At 41.2% G+C, this 27014-nt stretch overlaps 1 long non-coding RNA gene across 2 annotated transcripts; it reads right to left on the reverse strand.

The window, feature by feature from the left end:
• Positions 1-9066: 9066 nt before the first annotated feature.
• Positions 9067-13238, reverse strand: LOC149970420 (uncharacterized). 2 transcript variants are annotated; one of them, XR_016493130.1, is made up of 4 exons: positions 10053-13238; positions 9836-9940; positions 9510-9598; positions 9067-9333 (listed from the first exon to the last, which is right to left on the reverse strand). It is a non-coding gene; the product is annotated as an uncharacterized LOC149970420 (long non-coding RNA). The 2 variants fall into 2 exon arrangements; XR_016493129.1 differs by lacking the exon at positions 9067-9333 and having other exon boundaries at positions 9406-9598.
• Positions 13239-27014: the final 13776 nt, after the last annotated feature.

The following is a 27014-nucleotide window of genomic DNA, read 5'->3' on the forward strand; positions in this document are numbered from 1 at the left end:
AGCACACCTGTCTCCGCCCACACAATCACACACAGAGAGAGAGAGAGGGAGATTGCACTGGGGGAGTGGTGGCAGGTCAAGGAGATACAGGATGAGCACTATAGGGAGTGGCAGGAGCAGATGTGACAATAGAGCCTATATTAAACAGTTTAAAATGTAATATTCCCCTACAGAAATGAGCCCAATAACATATTGATGAAAACCAATATCTTCAGAGCCTGTACTTGGTCCATATTATCAGGCAGGTGTGCTATTTTAGCTATAAACATTATTATCACCTGATGCAGAATTGTGGCTACATGGCTGAAGCATGGGGTTGCTCCTTTGCATCGTTTAGCCCAATGGGATAATGTCCTAATTTTTTTCTCCATTGGCACTAATAAAATCATGCGATTTTTACAGTATTCATAAATACAATGTAATTGTGTGAATTCTACAGTGAATATAGGCCTACCGTTCATGCATTCAAATGGCAAACGAGCTTCCCACAGTTACTTTTTCTATTGTCATGTCAGACATTCAAGATTGTAAAACACTGCCAATTGTGCAAAAATTGGAGTGGAGAAATATATCATACAGCACTGAAAAGCTGGGACCCAGCTCTTTTCAATATTTGCCATCAACACTGGTATTTTCCTGAGATTACATTTAGGAATGTTGCAGAGTGACTGGGCATACTAGAACACATGTCTTTCTGCATAGCAATCAGCTGTGTGAGGAGTTGTGTTCTCTTGCAACCTGACAGTTGATATTCAGCTGATAAATAAATAACATAGCTCATTAACAGCTTCTGGAATTATACTGGCTTTTCATCAATTATATAGGTCTAGACTACGGAATAGCATTATTACAATATATTTGTTTTATTTGTGACCCATTTCAGGAAGTCACTACTTCACAGGAGAGGCATTTGAAGGTAATTTGTTTTATTTTATCAAAATGCTTTTTTTTGCAGAAATACCTTCTGGAACATGTGAACTTTCTTGTGGCTTAATAACAAAATTGTATGCCATCTGTAAATACAATTGTTCAATTACGAGCCTAGTTGGTTTAGCCACGGAAAAAGTCAGGAACCTTCCCGCTAGCCATGATAGGCTGAGATAATGGATTGGCTGGACATAATGAGAGATGAATTCTGATTGGTCTGCCATGTAGCATGCTTCTGTCTATAACGAGCTGCTCAGTATGTGTCACAGCTTTTTTTAAAGATATAACGTTGGCCATGGAGAACTGCAAAAGTGTTGCTACTCCTCTCAATAACATTGCTGCCCTGAATTTAGCAGGCGCTGTCGACAAAGATTAGTGGGGAAAAGTTGTGATGGACTAGTTTCTGCACAGGGTCCGTGTAAACCGGAGTGAGTTGACACAATGGGCCAAACAAGCATTTATTCATGTGTCCAGGTAAGAGTCTAGCTACATTTTCAGATATTATACTTTTCGAATTTGTCAGTAAGTCATTTACATTGCAAGTAAAAGCATACTGTTCGCTAGCTAGCGAACATTAGCTTGCTTGCTCGCTAGCTAATGTTACGTGTGTGATCTGTGCGGTAATATTATTTGTATCTCAGGAATCCATTTGCATTTATGTTATAGCCTAATGTTAGCTAGCTACTTAACATTTAACCTGATTGGTTAGCTTTAGCTAACTACAGATTCACAATACAGCATGTCATGCATGGTGGCTAGCTATGACAATCTGTTTGTACTGTATTTTGGGGGATTATGGTTCATTGTTTAGCTAGCTAGCTACATGTCTAAACAAAAGACTCCACATCGCCAGATGATTACATGAAACATCAAGTTATCCAGGTGTGTCTGGGGTTGATTACGGCTATCTATAGTATTTCATGAACATGTGAACATGTCTAGACAATAGTGACCCATCCACTTGGCTAGATGTGGCTGGGGGGTGGTTATAGAATTTATTTCACATGACCCATCAATTTAGACAAGTGTGTCTGGGTAAGCATAATTTAATAATTCTAAAATATTATACAACATTTTTATCTGGACGCTTTCTACTTTTTTAATATTGGTACCTTGGAAATATGCAAGTAACCATTTCACTGTACTGTTTACAACTTCTGTATCCTGTGCATGTGACAAATAAATATTGATTTTATTTTATATAGTGTGTGTTTACTAGAGATAATGTGATAATGTGACGAACAACATGACCTGCACCAAAATCAGATTAGGATATAGGCTTAGATCAAGTGTATTTTTACTACAACTTTTTTCTACTACTTTCACCACTTTTAGTCTTGCAATCTTTTGTTGTTTACTACACTACTTTACTTTTTGATCCAACAAGGGATTTGTGTAAATAACGTTCATGTCTTGACAAGCAAGCAGCTCCATAGTGTAGGACTACATAAACCTTTCTTTACGAATAATGACATCACTGTATATGATATGATGTGAAAAAAAGACTGAAAAGCAGGTGGAGGACTTTTGAATGTGTGTGCCGATATTCAACTCTGAGTTGATGAGCGTCTCACCTCTGCTGAGATCGACATGGTATGAGTACTCCTTGTGAAGGATTAAATACAAATATTATTATAATTTTTGTGTTTAGAGTTTGAAAATGTACTGGCCTAAGCGGACCGTATGAAAGCTTGATTAACTGGCCCGGTGAGCTCGGCAGATGTTGCTGGGCCAGCGGGCAGCCCTGAATGTGGAGCCCTGCAGTCTCTTTAGCTAATCCCCTCCTTGTACTCCTGTGCCATGTGCCAAAAAAAAACGGCACCTGCTGGAGAAGACAGAATTAGGGCCCAGTTTGCCCTCTCGCTGTGCCTCTTCCTCTCTGGTGTGACTCACAAATTTCAGTTAATTACAATAGCTCCCGCCCTTGGGCCAATCAGTGTAATTTTGTAAATTCCGGATCAGCAAGACGCATCATTTACCCAAGTGAAAATTGGGCCAGTGCTGTCTGAGAGAGCGCATCCGACTAACATACAGTACACACAAACACATGGATGGCCAAAGACCGATCCAAAGTCCCCTCCCTGATTTCATTGTGGGAGACAAATAGGGACACAAAGGAATAAATACACAGTGAATAACGCATAATAATAACGAGTAAAAAATAACATGGCTATATACAGGGAGTACCAGTACCGAGTCGATGTGCAGGGGTACGAGGTAATTAAGGTGACTATGTACATATAGGTAAAGTGAATAGGCAACAGGATAGATAATAGACTGAGCTCTAGCAGCAGTGTATGTACAGCAGTAGCAGCAGAAATGTGGTGAAAAGTGTGTCTGTGTGTCTGTGTGTGTCTGTGTGTGTGTGTGTGTGTATGTGTGTGTGTGTGATGTCAGTATGCATACATATGTGCCAGTGGTGGAAAAAGTACCCAATTTGAGTTAAACGTACAGATACCTTAATAATAATTACTCAAGTAAAAGTGAAAGTCACCCAGTAAAATACAACTTGAGTAAAAATATGAAAGTATTTGGTTTTAAATATACTTAAATATCCAAATGAAATGTAATTGTTAAAATATACTTAAGTATCAAAAGTACAAGTGCAAATCATTTAAAATTCCTTATATTAAGCAAACCAGACAGCCACATTTTGTAGTTAAATTTTTTTTTTACAGATAGCCATGGGCTCAATCCAACACGCTGAAATCCTTAATTAAGAAACAAAGCATGTGTTTAGTGAGACCGCCAGATCAGAGGAAGTAGGGATGACCAGGGATGTTCTGTTGAGTGTGTGAATTAGACCATTTTCCTGTCCTGCTAAGCATTCAAAATGTAACAACTTACTTTTTGGGTGTCAGGGAAAATGTATGGAGTAAAAAGTACATCATTTTCTTTAGGAATGTAATGAAGTATAAGTAAAAGTTGTAAAAAATATAAATAGTAAAGTAAAATACAGAAAAGACACTTAAGTAGAACTTAAAAGTAGTTTTACTTAAGTACTTTACACCCCTGATGGTGTGTGTGTGTGTGTGTGTGTTGGGGTGCCAGTGTAAGTACAATGCCTTCAGAAAGTAATTCTAGACTTATTCCACATTTTGTTGTGTTACAGCCTGAATTCAAAATTGACCAATATTCCATCCATCTACACATTATACCCCATAATGACAAAGTGAAAACATATTTTTAGAAAGGTTTGCAAATGTATAAAAAATGTAATACAGAAATATTTTATTTACATAATATTCACATCCCTGAGTCAATACATCTTAGAATCACCTTGGCAGCGATTACAGCTGTGAGTCGTTCTGGGTAAATCACTAATAGCTTTAAACACCTGGATTATACAATATTTGCACATTATTATTTTTGAATTATTCAAGCTCCTTGAAGTTGGTTGCTGATCATTGCTAAATACCCATTTTAAAGTCTTTCCATACATTTTCAAGCTGATTTAAGTCAAAACTGTAACTAGGCCACTCAAGAACATTCAATGTAATCTTGGTAAGCAACTCCAGTGTATATTTGTCCTTGTGTTTTAGGTGATTGTCCTGCTGAAAGGTGAATTTGTCTCCCAGTGTCTGTTGGAAAGCAGACTGAACAAAGTCTTGCAGAATGTTTGGCAAGATGATGCATGCTTTGAAATATTTGAATTCTGTACATGCTTCCTTCTTTTCACTTCACTTCATTTAGGTTTGTATTGTGGAGTAAACTAAACTAAACTCTTCATTGTAAAGTGTTTAAACACTGTTTCCCATGCTTAAACAATGAACGATTAATGAACAATTAATGACCATGCACCTGTGGAACAGTCGTTAAGACACTAACAGCTTACAGACGGTAGGCAATTAAGGTCACAGTTATGAAAACTTAGGACACTAAAGAGGCCTTTCTACTGACTCTGAAAAAACACCAAAAGAAAGATGCCCAGGGTCCCTGCTCATCTGCGTGAACGTGCCTTAGGCATGCTGCAAGGAGGCATGAGGACTGCAGATGTGGTCAGGGCAAGAAATTGCAATGTCCATACTGTGAGACGCCTAAGACAGTGCTGCAGGGAGACAGGACGGACAGCTGATCGTCCTCGCATTGGCAGACCATGTGTACCAACACCTGCACAGGATCGGTACATCCGAATATCACACCTGCGGGACAGGTACAGGATGGCAACAACAACAGCATGAGTTACACCAGGAACCCACAATCCCTCCATCAGTGCTCAGACTGTCCGCAATAGGCTGAGAGAGGCTGGACTGAGGGCTTGTAGGTCTGTTGTAAGGCAGGTCCTCACCAGACAAAACCGGCAACAACGTCGCCTATGGGCACAAAAAGTGCTCTTCATTGACGAGTCGCGGTTTTGTCACACCAGGGGTGATGGTCGGATTCGGGTTTATCGTCGAAGGAATGAGCGTTACACCGAGGCCTGTACTCTGGAGCGGGATCGATTTGGAGGTGGAGGGTCCGTTATGGTCTGGGGCGGTGTGTCACAGCATCATCAGACTGAGCTTGTGGTCATTGCAGGCAATCTCAATGCTGTGCGTTACAGGGAAGACATCCTCCTCCCTCAAGTGGTACCCTTCCTGCAGGCTCATCCTGACATGACCCTCCAGCATGACAATGCCACCAGCCATACTGCTTGTTCTGTGCGTGATTTTCTGCAGACAGGAATGTCAGTGTTCTGCCATGGCCAGCGAAGAGCCTGGATCTCAATCCCATTGAGCACATCTGGGACCTGTTGGATCGGAGGGTGAGGGCTAGGGCTATTCCCCCCAGAAATATCTGGGAACTTTCAGGTTCCTTGGTAGAAGAGTGGGGTACCATCTCACAGCAAGATCTGGCAAATCTGGTGCAGTCCATGAGGAGGAGATGCAGTACTTAATTTAGCTGGTAGCCACACCAGATACTGACTGCTACTTTTGATTTTGACCCCCCCCCCCACTTTGTTAAAGGACACATTATTCAATTTCTGTTAGTCGAATGTCTGTGGAACATGTTCAGTTTGTCTCACTTGTTAAATCTTATGTCCATACAAACATTTACACACGTTAAGTTTAAGTTCGCTGAAATAAACACAGTTGACAGTGAGAGGACGTTTATTTTGAGTTTTCAACGAGTAAGAATAACTTGGCTATATACACAGGGTACCAATACCGAGTTGATGTGCAGGGGTACGAGGTAATTGAGATAGATATGTACATATAGGTAGGGATAAAGTGACTAGGAAACATTGTAGATAAACAGTAACAGCAGAGTCAATATGGATAGTCCGGGTAGCTATTGGTTATCTATTTAACTAACTATTTATCAGTCTTATGGCTTGCGGGTAGAAGCTGTTAAGGGTCCTCTAGGTTCCAGACTGGTGCATCGGTACGGCTTGCCGTGCGGTACAAGAGAGAACAGTCTATGACTTGGGTGGCTGGAGTCCATTTTTAGGGCTTTCCTCTTATACTGCCTGGTATCGAGGTCCTGGATGGCAGGGAACTCGGCCCCAGTGACGTACTGAGTCGTACACACTGCCCTCCTCTGTAGCGCCTTGCGGTCAGATGCGAAGCAGTTGCCATACCAAGCAGTTGCCATACCAAGCGGTGATGCATCCAGTCAATATGCTTTCAATGGTGCTGCTGCATAACTTTCGGAATATTTGAGGGCCTGTCATGCCAAATAATGTCCCCAGGACAAATAGTGTCCCCCTCTACGTCACAATGGGATTCGATAAACTGTTAGCGCCCATTGCTATATCATCGGTGTGATTACCTAATGATTAGAATTTTGGAGATCATTACAGCCTAAATTATGTTATTTTCCTCATTGCTATGCAAACAAGGCTAATTTTCACAACAATTTCGCTCTTTAAACAAGTTGTTTAATGAAATGAAAACATTAATTTGAACTACATTTGGATATGATAACATTGCATCATGAAATCCATGTCTTAAACATTGCTACGTTTCGGAACTGTCAAAGAGAACGTGTAATCTGCTTGACACATTGTAGTTACTTACCTGAAAGATCACAAAGTCAGATCATTTCCACTAAATTCATATGCAAAGCCGTTTGAGTCATACACTGGATTGTCTGGCTGTCATGCTATTTTAACCTACCCCACACTGAAATCAAATTTTTGGTAATGCATCAACTTTTATATTTTTGAGATACAGGTGTCATTCCTTTTCACAGATACTTTTTTACGGCAGTCACATGACAGAAATACTTAGTAATTATTGTGTCTGGAATAGAGAGGTGGGTGTTGTGTAGATGGGAGGTTCTGCCTGTCACTTGTTCACAGCCAGCATCGTAAGGGGGACTTGAAGAGGGACACTGCGAAGTCCAGGCACTGCTGCTCTCTGTGCTGAGTGTTTGCAGTGCTAATGTTTAGTTAATCTGTGTATCTCACATATTATGTGCCCAGTATGATTTGTCTAGCAAACGTTATTAGCAGATAATGACATGACAATAGCAGTAGCTTTAGATGATGTAATGAGTTGGAGGAAGGGATGGGATGAGTGGGCAATCAGACGTCACTTGCTGACAAATTTTGTCTGCAGGGAGAGAAAGATTTAAAGGATGGATGAGGAGAGAGGAAAACGGCAGAATCAAGGGACCAGTGCTGCGGCTAGTTCTTCCTGTCACTTGTCCTCGACAGGTAGCCAGTCTCAGTCAGGGATTCAATAACATGGGCCTGGTTTAGTTGGAAGCCTTCTCACCACATTAAGGTACTGGCCCAAAGAAGGTTTTTAATTTATTACCCAGTTTAATTAAGGCCTTTAATCCCCACGCCATCTTTGTGTTTGGCATGATAAGTGTAGCAATATGGTGATGACTCAATCCTGTTTTGTAATGGACTCCGGGACATTTCTGCCATATTACGGACACAAATCTAGAACCTTCAGATATGCAAACACCAACTAGAAACGCATGTCTAATTCCATACCAACACTGGCCTAAAATTCTTTGGGGAATTGGGCACAGAAGAATGGCAACTGAACAGATAATTTCAGTCAATTGAACATTTTACTTGCAATGAAGACATTTACAGGCAATTCAAGCAAGTTTCAAATATTTTTACCAGCAAACAAATGGAAAAATACACAAACATTTACATGGTTGTAAACATTAATTGGAATACAAGACAGATAGATGTGCTATATACACTGCAACCAACTTCACAACCAATGTCTGCAAGAAAACACATCTCTATACAAATAAAAAGTACAACAGGTTATTAACAATAACATAACATTTACAACAAGATACAATGTAGTAAAATACCTACCGTCTTGAGGTTGGGAGCCGGCCAAGCAGTGAAAACAAGGGTGGGGAAAACAGATGACGGACGATGGACAGACAAATTCACGCACAATGACGACAAGAGACAAACTAGACACATGAAAATGCTTGCCACATCTCCTGCACCGGGCCACCTTACCTTCTCTCACGTATTTCTGAAAGAAGCAGTGGACACTGACCTCTGATATGTAGGGTGTGGACACATTGGGAGGCCTGGAATCGGGACTGGGAAATGGTGCCAGGTGCCCAGTGTGAAAACAAGAGAAAATATGTGTTTCTGATGGTATCGTGCCATGGAGGGTTCCTCACCTCTGCAGAGTGTAAGGCTGTTTGCATTAGCAAACAGCCCACAATCTGTTCCCCCTTTCTGCTGCTGGACTGCCGGCCACTCCAGTCACAGAGGTCCCTGGAAAAGATGAGGTGAGTTGTGAGAGAAACTCTGGGGTGGTGCCATGGCCACTGGAGTCAGACACCTTAACCTTAACCCAGTGGTTAGCCTTAAGATTGACTATCTGGACAAACCCCTGGGCCAGTGTTGTTACTGCTGCCACCCACCTTGCTGCATTCTGCATCTACAAAAGAGCTTGAGCATGATCAATTGTAAAATTGTCTAACCAGGAAACCTGGTAAAAATCCTCCACGTCCTTCTCAGCCCGTGCCTGAAGGTGGTCCTCGAAGGCATCCACCACATCAGGTGGAGTTTCAGTGATCTGAAAGTATGTCATTCAAAAATAGCAATAGACAAACAATAACACATTAAGTCAATCACAAATTTTAATGACTGCATTATATGCAATCGTTTGATATTGTCACGAACCGGCTCAAAGCCCGTAACAAAGGGAGACAACGTGGAGATAAGGAGTAACAAAATATATATTTATTAACTAAAGCAACTAAGGAAAATATACAATGGTGTGTGTAATCAGTAATTAGTAGTGTGAGTGTTATGCATGCATGAATGTGATAATGCAGGGTGTTGAAAGGTGCCAAAGCAAACAAACAAAAGGCCACCAAGAACCACAACACGATGACATGTGGAAGAGGTCTATTTATCCTGGGAGACACCTGGCCCAGGTGTTTCCCATGAAGCTGACGACCCTCCCAACTCCGCCCACCGGCATCCTAATAAGGAAACAAGAACAAAGACAGAATACGTCAGACAGAGTGGGAGGGTCGTCACAATATAATTGTATATACAATTGCATTGTTTACCTCAGTAAACAGCTGCGGCTCCCGTCCGTACAGCAGGCGATAGGGCAAGTAATTGGTGGAGGCCTGTTGTGTGCAAAGAGAATTACCTTCAGGTTGTCCTCCCACCGTTCCTGGTACCCGTCAAGAGACTTGCCCATAGCAGCCTTGAGGATCTGGTTGGTCCGTTCATCCAAACCTGGAGGAGGGGTTAGGAAAGGGATATCTATTGACAATATAAGATATATTGAAATATGTCTGATTATGTACCATGGAAAAACAATAAAAACTCATTGTAATGTAACAAAAACAAACCGTTGGTCTGTGGATGATATGCAAAAGAGACCCAGTGCTTCCCCCCCAGTCCTCGAACATCAGTAAACAAACTTGACTATTTATATAGTTGTTGACAGAATATAGCCTATAATGTTATTACTTTGTTCCAGAGTTCACGACCTTGGTCACTCAAGATGACCTCAGGAACGCCGTGGGTATTGAAGATGTCCATCATCGCCTTGGAGGTGACCTCGCCAGTCTTGTCCTTGATGGGTATCATACAACATTTAAGTAGATTTTTTGGGGGTTTCAAGCACCCTTTTTAATGGGTTACAGAAGGGAATTTAGAGTTAAGCACATTCTCTTCCTTTACTGACCTTAATAGGTATTGCCTCCACCCATTTGGTGAAGTAATTGGTCGCCGTCAGACACCAGCGGTTGCCATTCCTGGATTTCGTGAAGGGTCCGATGAGGTCCACCCCTAACATTTAAAATGTTAGAGAGAAGATTACTTTATTCTTACCCGTATCTGTGTTATACAGTAAGCAGTTTTCATATTTGTAAGGATACTGACACAAACATTTGATAATATTGAACTCATTTCCTAAAAAGGTCCATATAGCATGCACAATCAATTTTGTATTTCCACTCGCTTAATTTGCAAAGAAAGGAATCTGTGAAAATCTCACCCTAAACGTTGTTTCAACGAGTCAAATCTCTTCATATCTATTCCTCAAAGATCCTAAAAGGTAACAAGACTTCACTATTTCATTAGGGGTGTAGTATATCCTGTAGGACACCATATTTGGTCAGAGAGCGACACCTTCATGGCACGCCGATGAAGCTGGCGGCCATCACTTGAACGACTGTATCTTTGTCAAACAGCACCAATCGGGGACAAACAAAGCTAGCTAGATAGCCAATGAGCTGGGCTTTACGGGACTATCCGGAAACCATGTATATGTCATGAAATGTAGCTTCTAACCTTGTACGGCAGCACGCCTTTTAATTTTGGACAAAAAATTATAAGTACATTCAGAGTTATGAAGTTAGGAAAACTGGTTGTTTTGCAAATGTTGAACTTATAATATGGCTACTAATACTTGGAAAGCTAAATTAAAGTCCAAGTATACAGATTTGACGATATTCTTGAAGAAAAATGGAATATGAATTGCGAACGTCTTCTTCACGATTTGCCCAAATGTACCTGGTAACTTTGCACATACACTGCTGCCATCTTGTGGACACTATCGGAATTACAACCAGCGTGATGGCTATAACAGTGACCTTTCTCTTGCATTTCAAAGATGGTGGTAAAAAACACCAGTTGGTTATATCTTTGTATTTTCTTCTACCAGATCTATTGTGTTATATCCTCCTTCATTCAATTCACATTTCCACAAACTTCAAAGTGTTTCCTTTCAAATGGTACCAAGAATATGCCTATCCTTGATTCAGGGCCTGAGCTACAGGCAGTTAGATTTGGGGTATGTCATTTAGGCGACAATTGGAACTAAAAGGGGGCTATCCCTATTAACCTGTGGTGAGTTATTCACAATTTTCAATGAACAAATAAGGTTTTATATGTAAGATGGTTAAATAAAGAGCAAAATTATTCATTATTATTATTATATTATTATTTGTGCCCTGGTCCTATAAGAGATATTTATCACTTCCCACGAGCCAGGTTGTGACAAAAACTCACTCACTCATTCTTATGTTTAATAAATGTATCGTATAGTGTGTGTGTGGCAGGCTTACAATGATGGCAAAAAACAACATTTGAGAGTGGGCAAAAGTCTCTGGAGACAAAGCACATTCCTTTAGCCAATACTGGAGGGTTAAGAGATAAAGTCTCCTTCTCTTGTAATTTTGAACAGGGTGTGAACGGTCGACCATCCAGCAGCTCCCCCTCTCCCCTCTGTGGGTGAGAGAGAGGCCTGGTTACTGTCACCCCTCCACCAGTCTGATCTGACCCATTCTGATCTTCACAGGGAAGTCATGATAACACCTAGTTAAGGGCAGTTGCAGTTAACATAATTGCTTACACCTATCAATTTGATTGATCAGCGTTAACTTATAAATAGATACCTCAATGTGACAGACATATAACTAAATGTATAACTAGCGACATGTAGATGACCAACTAACGTTAGCTAGAAATTAGAAATAGAAATTAACTGCTTATTAACATTACCCTGAATTGTGAATTTCTCTTCCCCCTACCAATGTTGTGCATCTAGTCGAGATCAGTGGTGCCTTCATAGTACTTCGCCTGGTTGGAAGGATAAAAAATGTCCTCGAGGGATGCCATTAAAGTGCAAGCTACAAACAAACAGAAAGCAGCTACAATAACAGTTAGCTAGCTAGATAACGTTAGCTAAATAAAACTGTTTGGCTGAGGTAAATAAGTAGCTAGCAATGTCAATGTAAAATCAATCTAAAAACAGCTTAAATTATTTATTCCTATTTAACAATATTTTCATACATAAAAACTAATATATGGTGTTCTCTTTCCAGTCTTTTCGGTCCTCTGAAGCAGCAGGTATTCAGCAGGTTATCACCGTCAAAAACACCATCCTTGGAGAGCTATTCTGAGGTAATAATAATACCCTGATGAAGACAGCTTGTCTATTGAAATGTTGGTTATTTGGTTATTAAATTATTGCATCTATAAATTATAGCAAAAATCATTTTGCGCGAAGTGAGAGTGCGCTTCTGAGGTGAAATAGAACTAGAACTGCCGGCGTCCTCCTTCCTTTGTGACCTCTACGAGGTAAAATAAAGCCAAGCAACCCAGCATAGCAACGGAAGCTTTGGTTCATTATGTAATCCGGTCAGAATTTTGCACGTTCTAGCGAAAGCCCTAGCAACAGGAGCTTGAAATCATTGAATCCCATTGTGATGTAGAGGGGGACACTATTTGGCCAGGAACACCGTTTGGCATGACAGGTCTGTGCCATATCCTTTCAGCCTCCTGAGGGGGAAGAGGCATTGCCGTGCCCTCTTCATGACTGTGTTGGTGTGTGTGGGCCATGATAATTCATTAGTGATGTGGACATCGAGGAACTTGAAGCACTCGGCCTGCTCCACTACAGCCTTGTCGATATGGATGGATTTTATGTGTGGTATGATTGCTAGCTAACCTATTGCAGATCTGGACAAACAATCCACCTTCCACTATTGTCACTATGGATAGAGGGCAGAATAGAGTTGACTCTATAGCAGCGTTTCCCAAACTTGGTCCTCGAGGCCCCATGTTTTTTTTTACCCTAGTTGCTGATTCAAATTTTCAAAGCTTGATGATTAGTTGATTATTTGAATACGCTGTGTAGTGCTAGGGCAAAAACCAAAAAGTGCACCCCATGGGCTCCCGAGGACCGAGTTTGGGAAATCCTGCTGCATAGTAAGCTGCAGAAGAGCGTATGGCTATATGGAAGAAATTATATTGTAAATCCTGCAAAATGGGAAATGTAAACCACCAAAAAAATGCAATACCCTCCCCTCTGCCCAATAAAAAAAATCACAAAACCCTCCCCAAGACAAAAAAGTTACACAACACCTGTTTTCACCCCCCCCCACAAACTAGTAAATAGCGAACTGTCCCTTACAATGCTTATCAAGGCAAGTTACCAAAATGAAACGACTCAGGTATACGGGTACATGTAAAATGTTTAAATATGTCTGAAATCCTCCAGTGGATCAGTGGTTGTTGGTGTGAAGGAAAATGTGGGTTAACAGCCTTAATACCATCACCCACATTATCATTCAGCAGAACACTGCAGTGCTTTCTGAATGCATGTTAATCCCCATAGTATCCCATAATCACTCAGTGTCAATGAAGCTCACTTACCAGTGTTTGAGCTGTAGTGTATTCCTATGGTAGACAAACTTCTGTATTTATGAGAAAAGTCACCAGTCAACTCCAACCGTAAATGCAATTGATCAAACCACAATACTGGGGTGACGTGAGAGAGACAGAGCATTTCCGGGTGTTTGGTCTGAGTGTGAATCAGTCACCTTCACAGCGTCTTCGCATGTCCCCTCTCTTAGCCCAAGTTAATGGTCAATACGGCCCTCACAACTATGGGAGGACTCGCACTGCTTCACAGTCAGCATTTGGAGCCTCTTTTACAGTCTTTGCCTCCACGGTGAGGCAGGAATCAAAGGCCTTTTAAAGGAATACATGAGATGTCCTTGTGGGCCCAAAATCCTCTGACTGGAGCCCATAGCTGTGCATCACCCCTGGTATGTGTCCCTCTCTTTCTCTCGCTGTTATGAAGAGAAAATGTTTTCAGTGTTCACTGTGGAGGTTGTAAGCCAGAGATAAATTTATGCAATGGGTCAATTAGGTCCACCCCCATGTGGCTCATGGGAATTCTTACCATTCATATAGTCACGTTAGGTACATATTATTGATGGGCTGCCTCCTCAAAAATGTGTTAACCGTAAAATCGTACATAGATATCTAAACAGCGGTTACTACTGCCCATTTAGTTACATTTTCTACAGTAAATAAGAATAGTGTCTCTCTCATCAGCTAGTTGCATTATCTATTATGTGCATTTCCTGTTTAAAATTAAATTGCTAGACCTTTGCTAGACATGAGGGAACTGAACTGTAAATGCACTGTCTTCTTTTTCCCCCCATGGTGAATGGTTTTCTGAGAGGATTAGACTGTCTTTTAGATAGATTTGCCTCCAGAGGGAATTATATAAATCCTAGGAGTCCTAGAGGTGCTATCTTTAACCTTTATTTGTATCCTGCTGATTTGACTTCTATACTGCAACTTGAGTGAAAATGCAAATCTCTCCCGTTTATCCTGTTTGTTTAGGCTTGTCATGGATGGGACAACATGCTAGATTTCATTTCTTATAACAGAGGAGATTGATTGCCAGCAGTGGCTTTGTTACAGTGCCTTAATAAAAAAATGAAAAATACATTTGCCTTTAGACGGATACGTAAGATGGGTGTATTTGTCCTTTGAATATTTTACTTATGTACCACATCTATATTCATGCACCTAGACAGCTTGACTCGGGTCTATCTATCTGGCTGTCAGAAATATCTGAATATTTACCACAAGTCCTGCTACCCAACCTGCACCATTGCACACACAAGTGAGGCGGACTCCTCCCTTTCTAAGCCTCAGACAAAAACAGACATGGTCCATCCACTCCCAGTCACAGGAGCCTTGTCCACACATCAGATTATCTTGGATAATTGGCAGCTTGGGTAGGATAGGAGGGGGGGAAAGGACAAATGCTCTAGAGCTCCGGCTGTCATCGATGTTTGAAGATGAGACGTGTCAGTTTGAATGTGCCAGTGAGACGAGTAGATTTATCCAAATTATTAATTGGCATAATGGGCTTCCTGGGCACATCTGGTGTTTGGGTTATAGATAAGATGTGCCCTGGCAATTAGGATATCAGGGCCTGCATAAAGCAATTTGAAGCAAAGCCTCAGTAGAGTAAGGACTTAGGTTGAGCTCCATATGCTGACGGTTCAAGAGATTCAAGATTACAGAGGTGAAAACTATAGTTGAAGCTTTAGCTGGAGGAAACTCTGATGTATGGCCCCTGTTCATTTTATAAATGCCTCCACCCCAGTGTGACTCTGTTCATTTTTATGAACTGCTTCACCAAATTACACTTCACCTTAAAACCTTTATTGCGCAGGCGTTCAGCTAGCGGAACCCCTCGACAACATTGCGCTGAAAAGGCAGCGCGCAAAATTCAAAAATATAACTTTCACACATTAACAAGTCCAATACAGCAAATGAAAGATAATCTTCTTGTTAATTTACCGATCATGTCCGATTTCAAAAAGGCTTTACAGCGAAAGCACAACATATGATTATGTTAGGTCAGAGCCAAGTCACAAAAACACACAGCCATTTTTCCAGCCAAAGATAGGAGTCACAAAAAGCAGAAATATAGATAAATTAATCACTAACCTTTGATGATCTTCATCAGATGACACTCATAGGACATCATGTTACACAATACATGTATGTTTTGTTTGAGGATGTGCATATTTCTATCCAAAAATCTCAGTTTACATTGGCGCGTTACGTGCAGTAATATTTTGATTCCAAAACATCCACTGATTTTGTAGATAGCCACATAAAATCCCAGAAAACCCACTCATAATAAACATTGAAATAAGATACAAGTGTTATTCACAGAATTAAAGATAGACTTGTCCTTAACCTCTAGCACTTAGCCATCCCGGATCCGGGATCGTGAATACAGCCTCAAGCTCATTACCATAACGCAACGTTAACTATTCATGAAAATCGCAAATGAAATTAAATAAATATGCTAGCTCTCAAGCCTTTTGTTGACAACACTGTCATCTCAGATTTTCAAAATATGCTTCTCAACCATGGGAAAACAATAATTTGTGTAACAGTAGCTAGCTAGCGTAGCATTTAGCGTTAGCGTTAGCATTCAGCAGGTAACATTTTTACAAAAACCAGAAAAGCATTCAAATAAAATCATTTACCTTTGAAGAACTTCAGATGTTTTCAATTAGGAGACTCTGTTAGATAGCAAATGTTCAGTTTTTCCTGAAAGATTATTTGTTTGGGAGAAATGGCTCCGTTTGGTGCGTCACGTTTGGCTACCAAAAAAAAACGAAAATCCAGTCATCAAAACGCCAAACTTTTTTCCAAATTAACTCCATAATATCGATTGAAACATGGCAAACGTTGTTTAGAACCAATCCTCAAGGTGTTTTTCACATATCTCTTCGATGATTTATCGTTCGTGGAAGTGTGCTTTCTCTCCTGAATCCCAGGAGAAAATGCCCGCACCTGAAGATTACGCACCAATTTAGACAAAGGACACCGGGCGGACCCCTGGAAAATGTAGTCTCTTATGGCCAATCTTCCAATGATATGCCTACAAATACGTCACAATGCCGCAGACATCTTGAAGAAACGACAGAAAGGGCAGGCTCGTTCGTGGTGCATGCACAGCCATATAAGGAGACAATGGAAAACAGAGCTTCAGAAATTCTGCTCATTTCCTGTTTGAAGTTTAATCTTGGTTTCGCCTGTAGCATGAGTTCTGTGGCACTCACAGATAATATCTTTGCAGTTTTGGAAACGTCAGATTGTTTTCTTTCCAAAGATGTCAATTATATGCATAGTCAAGCATCTTTTCGTGACAAAATATTGCGCTTAAAACGGGCACGTTTTTTAATCCAATAATGAAATAGCGCCCCCATAGACTCAACTGGTTAATGCAACCGCTGTGTCAGATTTCAAAAAAACTTTACGGAAAAAGCATAATCTGAGTACGGCGCTCAGAGCCCAATCCAGCCAAAGAAATATCTGCCATGTTGGAGTCAACAGAGGTTAGAAATAACATTATAAATATTCACTTACCTTTGATGATCTTCATCATAATGCACTCCCAGGAATCTCAGTTCGACAATAAATGACTTATTTGTTCCATAAAGTCCATCATTTATGTCCAAATAGCCACTTGTTGTTAGCGTGTTCAGACCAGTAATTCATCTTCATGAGGCGCATGCACTACGTCCAGACAAAAACTTGAAAAGTTCCATTACAGGTCGTAGACACATGTCAAACGATCTATGGAATCAATCTTTAGGATGTTTTTAACATAAAACTTCAATAATGTTCCAACCGGAGAATTCCATTGTCTGTAGAAAAGCACTGGAACGAGAGCTAACTCTGTCGGGCCCGCGCGTCACGAGCCTGTCACAGTGCGTCACAGTGCCAGACCACTGACTCATTCAGCTCCCATTCTCCCCTCCTTTATAGCAGAAGCCTTGAACAAGTTTCTAAAGACGGTTGACATCTAGTGGAAGCCTTAGGAAGTGCAACTTGACCTCATAGACATTGTGTATTCGGTAGGCCATGCTTTGAAAAACTACAAAACTCAGATTTCCCACTTCCTGGTTGGATTTTTCTCAGGTATTCTCCTGCCATATGAGTTCTGTTATACTCACAGACATCATTCAAACAGTTTTAGAAACTTCAACGTGTTTTCTATCCAATACTGGGGATGAAGGATTTGGTTTAGGCAGATCTGATGAATTGTTCTAATCATTTATGAACTGAACGGGAGCGAAGAACCATGGTAAAACTGAGTCTGATGCACATTTTTTTGTTTATTTCATATAAGAAGGATAGTGAAAGCAATGGTTGAAACCGGTTCAGGGAACAGAACAGAAAACATCGAAATGATTTGAGGAGCAGAACCTGAAACAAACATGATCTACACTGTTCTGGAACAGAACCGTTATTTTAAAAGCATGGGAACAGATTAATAACGTTATTTTACGTTCCAGGCATTTTTTTCCTAGTCCCTTAAAAATCCTAACAAAGCGCCTATGCAAAGCCTTCACTTTGTCATTCATAAATGTATTCCAGCGGCTGCCTGCCAGCTGGAAATCTTTGCCAGTGTCACATGGAATGACGCTGGAGAGACAAAGCAGGTACGGGGAGTAAAATGGTTAATAAATAACGGACATGGAACGAGACAGGAACAGCGTCAGCATACAAGAAAACAAAGACAAAAAAACATCAATGCAGCAGTGGGGAACAGAGCAGGGATCTGACAAATATAGTTGCGGAAATAAACAGGTGATGAATGAGTCCAGTTGAGTCCAATATCGCTGATGTGCGTGACGAAGGTAGGCGGGTGTGCATAATATATGATAGGAATGAGTGATGCAGGGCAGCCTGGCGCCCTCAAGCACCAGGGGGAGAGCGCGAGCAGACGTGACAGTACCCCCCCCCCCCCCTCTTGGGGCGCCAGGCCGAGACATGGGCTCTGGGCAAGCCGGTTGGGGCAAGGAAGCCCGACGAACCGGCAGGAGCGTGAGAGTCTGGTGAGCCGGCTGACTCATGGGAGCCTGACGATCCGGCTGAGGCAAGACGCCTGACGATCCGGCTGAGCCAAGATGCCTGTCAATCCCGCTGCAGAGAGGGAGCCTGATGATCCGGTGGAGATTGACATGGGATGGGAAGCCGCCGAGCCAACCGAGGCAAGGAAACCTCTTGAGCCAGCCAGGGCATGGAAGCCCGACAGGCTGGCTTAGGCACCCCCGGGTTCCATTGGCGACGGAATCCACCCCGACGTCACCAAAAAAAAAAGAAAAAAAAGAACCCTGGACCGGCTGGGCGAACAAGAACTGATTACCCAGCTGAGACCCGATGTCGGATGGGCACCACCTGAGCCAACCGGGGCAAGGAAAGGCGTGGCTAAGGCGTGGAAGCCCGACGAGCTGGCCTAGGCAACCCCGGTTCCATCGGTGGCGACCCAGAGCCGATGTCTCCATACCAACCGGAACGCCAGTACTCCCTGATGCTTCGTATGTTGGCTGCTGTATTCTGTCACATGGAATGACGCTGGAGAGACGAAGCAGGTATGGGGAGTAAAACATTTAATAAATAACGGACATGGAACGAGACAGGAACAGCGTCAGCATATAAGAAAACAAAGACAAAAATAAATTGGGGAACAGAGCAAGGGAACTGACAAATATAGGGGAGGAAATAAATAGGTGATGAATGAGTCCAGTTGAGTCCAATATCGCTGATGCGCGTGACGAGAGAAGGCAGGTGTGCGTAATAGATGATAGGAGTGAGTGGTGCAGGGCAGCCTGGAGCCCTCAAGCACGGGGGGTGGGAGTGGAAGCAGACGTGACAGTCAGTGGGAGTGCATGTATGTGTAGGCTGCCTGCTCCTCCCCTCTGAATCATAGGTTACTGTAGTCTACTGATGACATTACAAGCATGGTTCAGAAATTAGGGAGAGATGTTTAAAAGAACGAATAAAGGAATAGATAGAAATGTACAGTGTTGTTCAATGTAATGTTCAATTTCAGTCAAAGGGAGGGTTTACTATTTTTTTCCAGGGGAGGATCATTTAATTTGTAATTGAGTGTTTGGATTAGTTGCTTATTAGGGTATATATTGATGTGTGCCCTTTATCTCTAATTCTCTGCTAGGCTCACACTATCATCTTTTTGTTCATTGTTCCTCTCTAATCAGGGACTGATTTAGACCTGCGACATCAGGTGGGTTCAATTAATTATCAGGTCAAACAGAAAAGCAGCAGGCTCCGGACCTCGTAGGGTAAGAGTTGAATACCCCTGCTATAGGCTAGTGGCTTCTGGCATTATGCGAAATGCAGTTATATTTCTAAGATAGCTGCTGGGATGGTGTAAATAAAACTAGGCTACATTACACACTGCAATGGATATTCCAACCCTGAGCCTGCTCTGCTCTTGCTGATCAAAAAAAAAAAAAATGTGCTGCTTATCCAATGTCTGTGATGTGTAGGCCTGCAGTGGCAGTTCAGGAGAGTCAAAGGATTATTCCAAAAACCTTTTTTGATTAGGCCTAGTCCAAAAAATGCAATATCTTGCATGTGGACTAGCCTATAGCCTATGTTCTGTTCAGTTTGAGAAGGAAGGTGTGAAGATGAGAAGGAGGACCGGAGGTTAACTTTATTAGCTATTTACTACTATAATTGATTTTAATAAAAACAATGAATTTCTTGCCTATAATGTACAGTGCCTTGCGAAAGTATTCGGCCCCCTTGAACTTTGCGACCTTTTGCCACATTTCAGGCTTCAAACATAAAGATATAAAACTGTATTTTTTTGTGAAGAATCAACAACAAGTGGGACACAATCATGAAGTGGAACGACATTTATTGGATATTTCAAACTTTTTTAACAAAGCAAAAACTGAAAAATTGGGCGTGCAAAATTATTCAGCCCCTTTACTTTCAGTGCAGCAAACTCTCTCCAGAAGTTCAGTGAGGATCTCTGAATGATCCAATGTTGACCTAAATGACTAATGATGATAAATACAATCCACCTGTGTGTAATCAAGTCTCCGTATAAATGCACCTGCACTGTGATAGTCTCAGAGGTCCATTAAAAGCGCAGAGAGCATCATGAAGAACAAGGAACACACCAGGCAGGTCCGAGATACTGTTGTGAAGAAGTTTAAAGCCGGATTTGGATACAAAAAGATTTCCCAAGCTTTAAACATCCCAAGGAGCACTGTGCAAGCGATAATATTGAAATGGAAGGAGTATCAGACCACTGCAAATCTACCAAGACCTGGCCGTCCCTCTAAACTTTCAGCTCATACAAGGAGAAGACTGATCAGAGATGCAGCCAAGAGGCCCATGATCACTCTGGATGAACTGCCGAGATCTACAACTGAGGTGGGAGACTCTGTCCATAGGACAACAATCAGTCGTATATTGCACAAATCTGGCCTTTATGGAAGAGTGGCAAGAAGAAAGCCATTTCTTAAAGATATCCATAAAAAGTGTTGTTTAAAGTTTGCCACAAGCCACCTGGGAGACATGCACCTTTTTCCAAACATGTGGAAGAAGGTGCTCTGGTCAGATGAAACCAAAATTGAACTTTTTGGCAACAATGCAAAACGTTATGTTTGGCGTAAAAGCAACACAGCTCATCACCCTGAACACACCATGCCCACTGTCAAACATGGTGGTGGCAGCATCATGGTTTGGGCCTGCTTTTCTTCAGCAGGGATAGGGAAGATGGTTAAAATTGATGGGAAGATGGATGGAGCCAAATACAGGACCATTCTGGAAGAAAACCTGATGGAGTCTGCAAAAGACCTGAGACTGGGACGGAGATTTGTCTTCTAACAAGACAATGATCCAAAACATAAAGCAAAATCTACAATGGAATGGTTCAAAAATAAACATATCCAGGTGTTAGAATGGCCAAGTCAAAGTCCAGACCTGAATCCAATCGAGAATCTGTGGAAAGAACTGAAAACTGCTGTTCACAAATGCTCTCCATCCAACCTCACTGAGCTCGAGCTGTTTTGCAGGAGGAATGGGAAAAAATGTCAGTCTCTGGATGTGCAAAACTGATAGAGACATACCCCAAGCGACTTACAGCTGTAATCGCAGCAAAAGGTGGCGCTACAAAGTATTAACTTAAGGGGGCTGAATAATTTTGCACGCCCAATTTTTCAGTTTTTGATTTGTTAAAAAAGTTTGAAATATCCAATAAATGTCGTTCCACTTCATGATTGTGTCCCACTTGTTGTTGATTCTTCACAAAAAAATACAGTTTTATATCTTTATATTTGAAGCCTGAAATGTGGCAAAAGGTCGCAAAGTTCAAGGGGGCCGAATACTTTCGCAAGGCACTGTATTTTCAGAATTCATGATCTCACAATAAGCCAGATTCTAGTAATTTACATTGTGGTGCTGAAACGTGAAGCAGCATTAGTGGCACAATCAATGGGAAATTGATAGCTTACGGTGCTGAAAGTAGGCAAATTCCAGTAGGCATAATTCATTTCAGCATCTTCATTTGAATTAGACTTTATTAACAACAACAGGGCTTTGTGTTGGAGACTATTTCTTCCTATTTAAGAAATAAGAGGTAGACCTACCTATATCCACAGTAAAATGAGTTTATATTTACATAACCTGAAAGGCCGTTCAGCAAGGAAGAAGCCACTGCTCCAAAACCGCCACAAAAAAGCCAGACTATGGTTTGCAACTGCACATGGGGACAAAGATCATACTTTTTGGAGAAATGTCCTCTGGTCTGATGAAACAAAAGTATAACTGTTTGGCCATAATGACCATCGTTATGTTTGGAGGAAAAAGGGGGAGGCTTGCAAGCCGAAGAACAGGGGTGATAGCATCATGTTGTGGGGGTGCTTTGCTGCAGGAGAAACTGGTGCACTTCACAAAATAGATGGCATCATGAGGAATTAAAATTATTTGGATATATTGAAGCAACACCTCAAGACATCAGTCAGGAAGTTAAGGCTTGGTCGCAAATGGGTCTTCCAAATGGACAATGACCCCAAGCATACTTCCAAAGTTGTGGCAAAATGGCTTAAGGACAACAAAGTCAAGGTATTTGAGTGGCCATCACAAAGCCCTGACCTCAATCCTATAGAAGATTTGTGGACATAACTGAAAAAGCATGTGCGAGCAAGGAGGCCTACAAACCTGACTCAGTTACACCAACTCTGTCAGAGGGAATGGGCCAAAATTCACCCAACTTATTGTGGGAAGCTTGTGGAAGGCTCCCCGAAACATTTGACCCAAGTTAAACAATTCAAAGGCAATGCTACCAAATACTAATTGAGTGTATGTAAACTTCTGACCCACTGGGAATGTGATGAAAGAAATAAAAGCTGAAAGAAATAATTCTCTCTACTATTATTCTGACATTTCACATTCTTAAAATAAAGTGGTGATCCTATCTGACCTAAGTTTAAATGTATTTGGCTAAGGTGTATGTAAACGTCCAACTTCAACTGTACATAGATGTGTCACCCAATTCCTCCACCCACCATGCACTCTTTAAATAGCCTGCCTCAGTGTTAGTGAAGAGCTGTTACCCATGACAGGGAATGGTATACAAATGAGCGGGCATGCCATAGGCCTACCTGTTATTAAAGAAAATGTCAAAAAGAACAGGTCTGCCCTTTGTTAGCTTAAGATTTTGATGAAAATAAAACAGATCTGATTATATCAAGTTTGTTTGGTCCATGATGCTTTAAGCTAGAAACATCCTGTAAAATAATTGGGAAAGACATGACTCCGATATACAGTACCAGTCAAAAATTGAGCTACAACTTTCTATAGCCAATGACACAAAAATGTACTTTGCTTCGGAAGTAATCTAATTCTGTTGCTATCAATTGATTACGATCTTCACTTCCATTACAATAGAAAATGTTCAAAGCTAGACAGCTTTTGGGAAAGACTTGTGACCTTCTCTTGTTGGGTTAAGCCACGGAAGAAGATTAAAGTTAAAGCTTACATTTTTTCTGCGGCGGTAGGCCTACTGTCTGGGGTGGGCCTAACATTTGAGAGTACCATGTTCAGATTCCTAATGACGTCTCAGATCTAATTATTTACAAACAGCGACGGTTTCATGCAAACAAGACACTTTTGGCATTGGAGAAATATGAGTAGAACTAGGGTTGCACATTTTGGGGAATATTCAGCGGTGGACACTTTCCGTGGGAATTAACAGGAATAAATGGGAATTAACAGAAATATATGCAAATTAATGTTAATACCATGCTCTCTGCAGGTCATTCACTAGGTTGCCCCGTGTGGTTCTGGGATTTTTGCTCACCGTTCTTGTGATCATTTTGACCCCACGGGGTGAGATCTTGCGTGGAGCCCCAGATCGAGGGAGATTATCAGTGGTATTGTATGTCTTCCATTTCCTAATAATTGCTCCCACAGTTGATTTCTTCAAACCAAGCTGCTTACCTATTGCAGATTTTTACAATTTTGTTTCTGGTGTCCTTTGACAGCTCTTTAGTCTTGGCTGTAGTGGAGTTTGGAGTGTGACTGTTTGAGGTTGTGGACAGGAGTCTTTTATACTGATAACAAGATCAAACAGGTGCCATTAACACAGGTAACGAGTGGAGGACAGAGGAGCCTCTTAAAGAAGAAGTTTGTGAGAGCCAGAAATCTTGCTTCTTTGTAGGTGACCAAATACTTATTTTCCACCATAATTTGCAAATAAATTCATAAAAAATCCTACAATGTGATTTTCTGGATTTTTTTTCGCATTTTGTCTGTCATAGTTGAAGTGTACCTATGATGAAAATTACAGGCCTCTCTAATCTTTTTAAGTGGGAGAACTTGCACAATTGGTGGCTGACTAAATACTTTTTTGCCCCACTGTATGTTGGCACGACTGCCATATTGCGGCTCCATCCCAAATCCCTTGCCTGGAAGTATACTTCGCCAGACTGCCAAGAACCTTGCCCTCATTCAGGCCGAGGTGGCGAGACACGGTGTGATGACAGCACAGGCCTTGTTGATCTCTGTACCAGACAAGATGCTCTTGCCAGCATACTTGGGGTCCAACATGTATGCTGCGGCGTGTATGGGCTTCATGCAAAAGTCTTCATGCTTTTTGATGTATTTCAGAACTGCAGTTTCCCCTTCTTTGAGCAACAGTGAAGTAGGCAGGGCAGTACGGATTTCTTCTCTTACATCTGCAAGCAAAGTCTGAACATCAGACAGGATGGCATTGTCTCCCTCAATCCATGCAATGGCTACTGCTATAGGTTTCAGGAGTTTCAGGCTGCTTACCACTCTCTCACAAAATACATAATCCAGGAGGATCCTCTTGAAGGGCAGATGGATTCAATGCATGAACAGCACAGCCAATGGGTGTGATGTGAGGGTAGGACTCCTCCACTTTAGGCCAAGCAGCCTTCATGTTCGCAGCATTGTTTGTCACCAGTTCAAATACCTTCTGTGGTCCAAGGTCATTGATGACTTCCATCAGCTCATCTGCAATGTAGAGACCGGTGTGTCTGTTGTCCCTTGTGTCTGTGCTCAAGTAGAATACTGGTTGAGGGGTGGAGATGATGTAGTTAATTATTCCTTTCCCATGCAACTTCGACCACCCATCAGAGATGATTACAATGCAGTCTGCTTTCTCTATGATTTGCTTGACCTTTGAACTCTGTTGAACTCTGCATCCAGAAAATGATTAGATAAATCACGTCTCGTTGGAGGGGTGTATGCTGGGTGAAGAACATTCAGAAATCTCTTCCAATACACATTGCCTGTGAGCATCAGAGGTGAACCAGTTGCATACACAGCTCGAGCAAGACATTCATCAGTATTTCTCTAACTATATTCCTCTATTGAGCTGTTGTTATTGATAAGGTGTCTGTTTCTGACTTTTGTCAGAGGTTGCTTTTTGAGTGCACTGAGGGAACTTTATGCACTTGGCCAGATGATTCTGCATCATTGTTGCATTTGTGTGATTTGGCACAGTATTTGCAAATGTACACAGCTTTTCCTCCTACATTAACTGCAGTAAAATGTCTCCACACATCAGCTAGTGCCTGTGGCATTTTCCTGTAAAGATTTGAAAAGAAAGAGTAAAAAACAACAAATACAATTCCATGTGCAGAGAAATAGTTAAGCAGTTAGATTAAACAACTCTTTTGTAAGATAAATGTTTTAAAATGAAACGTATGGAAACAGGTGAATTAACACTCCTCAGTTAGCAGGCTCAAGCAAGCTAAAATCCACATGGTAGCAAAAACTAACTAGCAGAAATTGTTAACAAGTTCGAAATGATTTAAACACACTTTGATGTAGGTTACTATTTACTAGTTAACAAAAAATAATGTATGTCATATAAAATATATTCACCCCACCCAGTATTGTAATCCTTGGCTCAGACAGTGTAGTAGTGTGGGCTCAATAGCAACTCATTAGTGTGCAAGATCTTGAGAATCAGCTGTACATGTGATGGAAAAGTGCACTGCACATGTGATAGAATAATGCACTGTGAATGCAGAGGGTTGCAATTCCGTTGAATTGGGGATAGTTTAACCAAAATATGCCACAAAACCTAGAAATTCATTATTTGCATCCCACAAAAAAAGGTTCACTGTTATAAACTACATTTTTTGATGAATTTAAGCAAAATTCCCCAAATCCCCGGGGTTAACTTCCCATGGAAAATGACTGGAAAAATTGCGGAAAGTTTCCAACCCTTTGCAACCCTAAGTAGAACACATAAGCCTATCTCTCTGTCCCTTCTTAGCCTGTAATTTTGTTAATTTGTATGGTATTAAAAAAAGACTCCACTAATATATAAAATTACGTAGAATTGCATGACATTTTTATAAATGGGAATTTTTTAGCGCACCTAAAAATATGATGATAGATGCATTCACTCTGGTCTGTGTACCCACAACCTTCTGGCCCGCATCCCTGTGCACTATCAAAATTCCTGCGTTATCGTGTAATGCTTACAGGACGAAGAACAATTTCTAAAATGCCATATCTACAGCTCTGGACTGTCCAAGAAATGATGGTAAACAGTAAGTTCTCTCCTGTCCACATTATATTTTCATTGTTATTTTGGGTATAAGGGAGGGTCTTTTTTTTTAAGCGTTCCGCAAGGGTTCAGATCAAACATATTTTGCTGAAGTGAAGGCCATCCATTTTCATTCCAGAGGTCCAATTTTCTCCATGTAATCCTTATTATAAATAACGTTCACTTCCTAACTTTTTCAATACTAGTTACTGATACTAGTTATCAGGTTTCACATTGGATTTATTTAAATACAAAAAGGTAAGACATGTTTTTAATTCTAGTGCTGCTCTGCACACACAAGCTTTTCAGCTAGCTATGTCGAGCTAATTGTAAAAAGAACATTTGATTTCAGAGGTTTAAAAAGGAACAGAAAGGAACAAAATAAACCAATACTCTTTTGGTTCGACCCGGTTCAGAACTTGATTTTGCTGGTCAGAACAGTGGAACGAAACAAAAAAAGAA

This window comes from Oncorhynchus mykiss, chromosome 29 (genome assembly GCF_057628025.1).
Source record: "Oncorhynchus mykiss isolate SJ-2025 chromosome 29, ASM5762802v1, whole genome shotgun sequence".
Classification (NCBI taxonomy): Eukaryota; Metazoa; Chordata; class Actinopteri; order Salmoniformes; family Salmonidae; genus Oncorhynchus; species Oncorhynchus mykiss.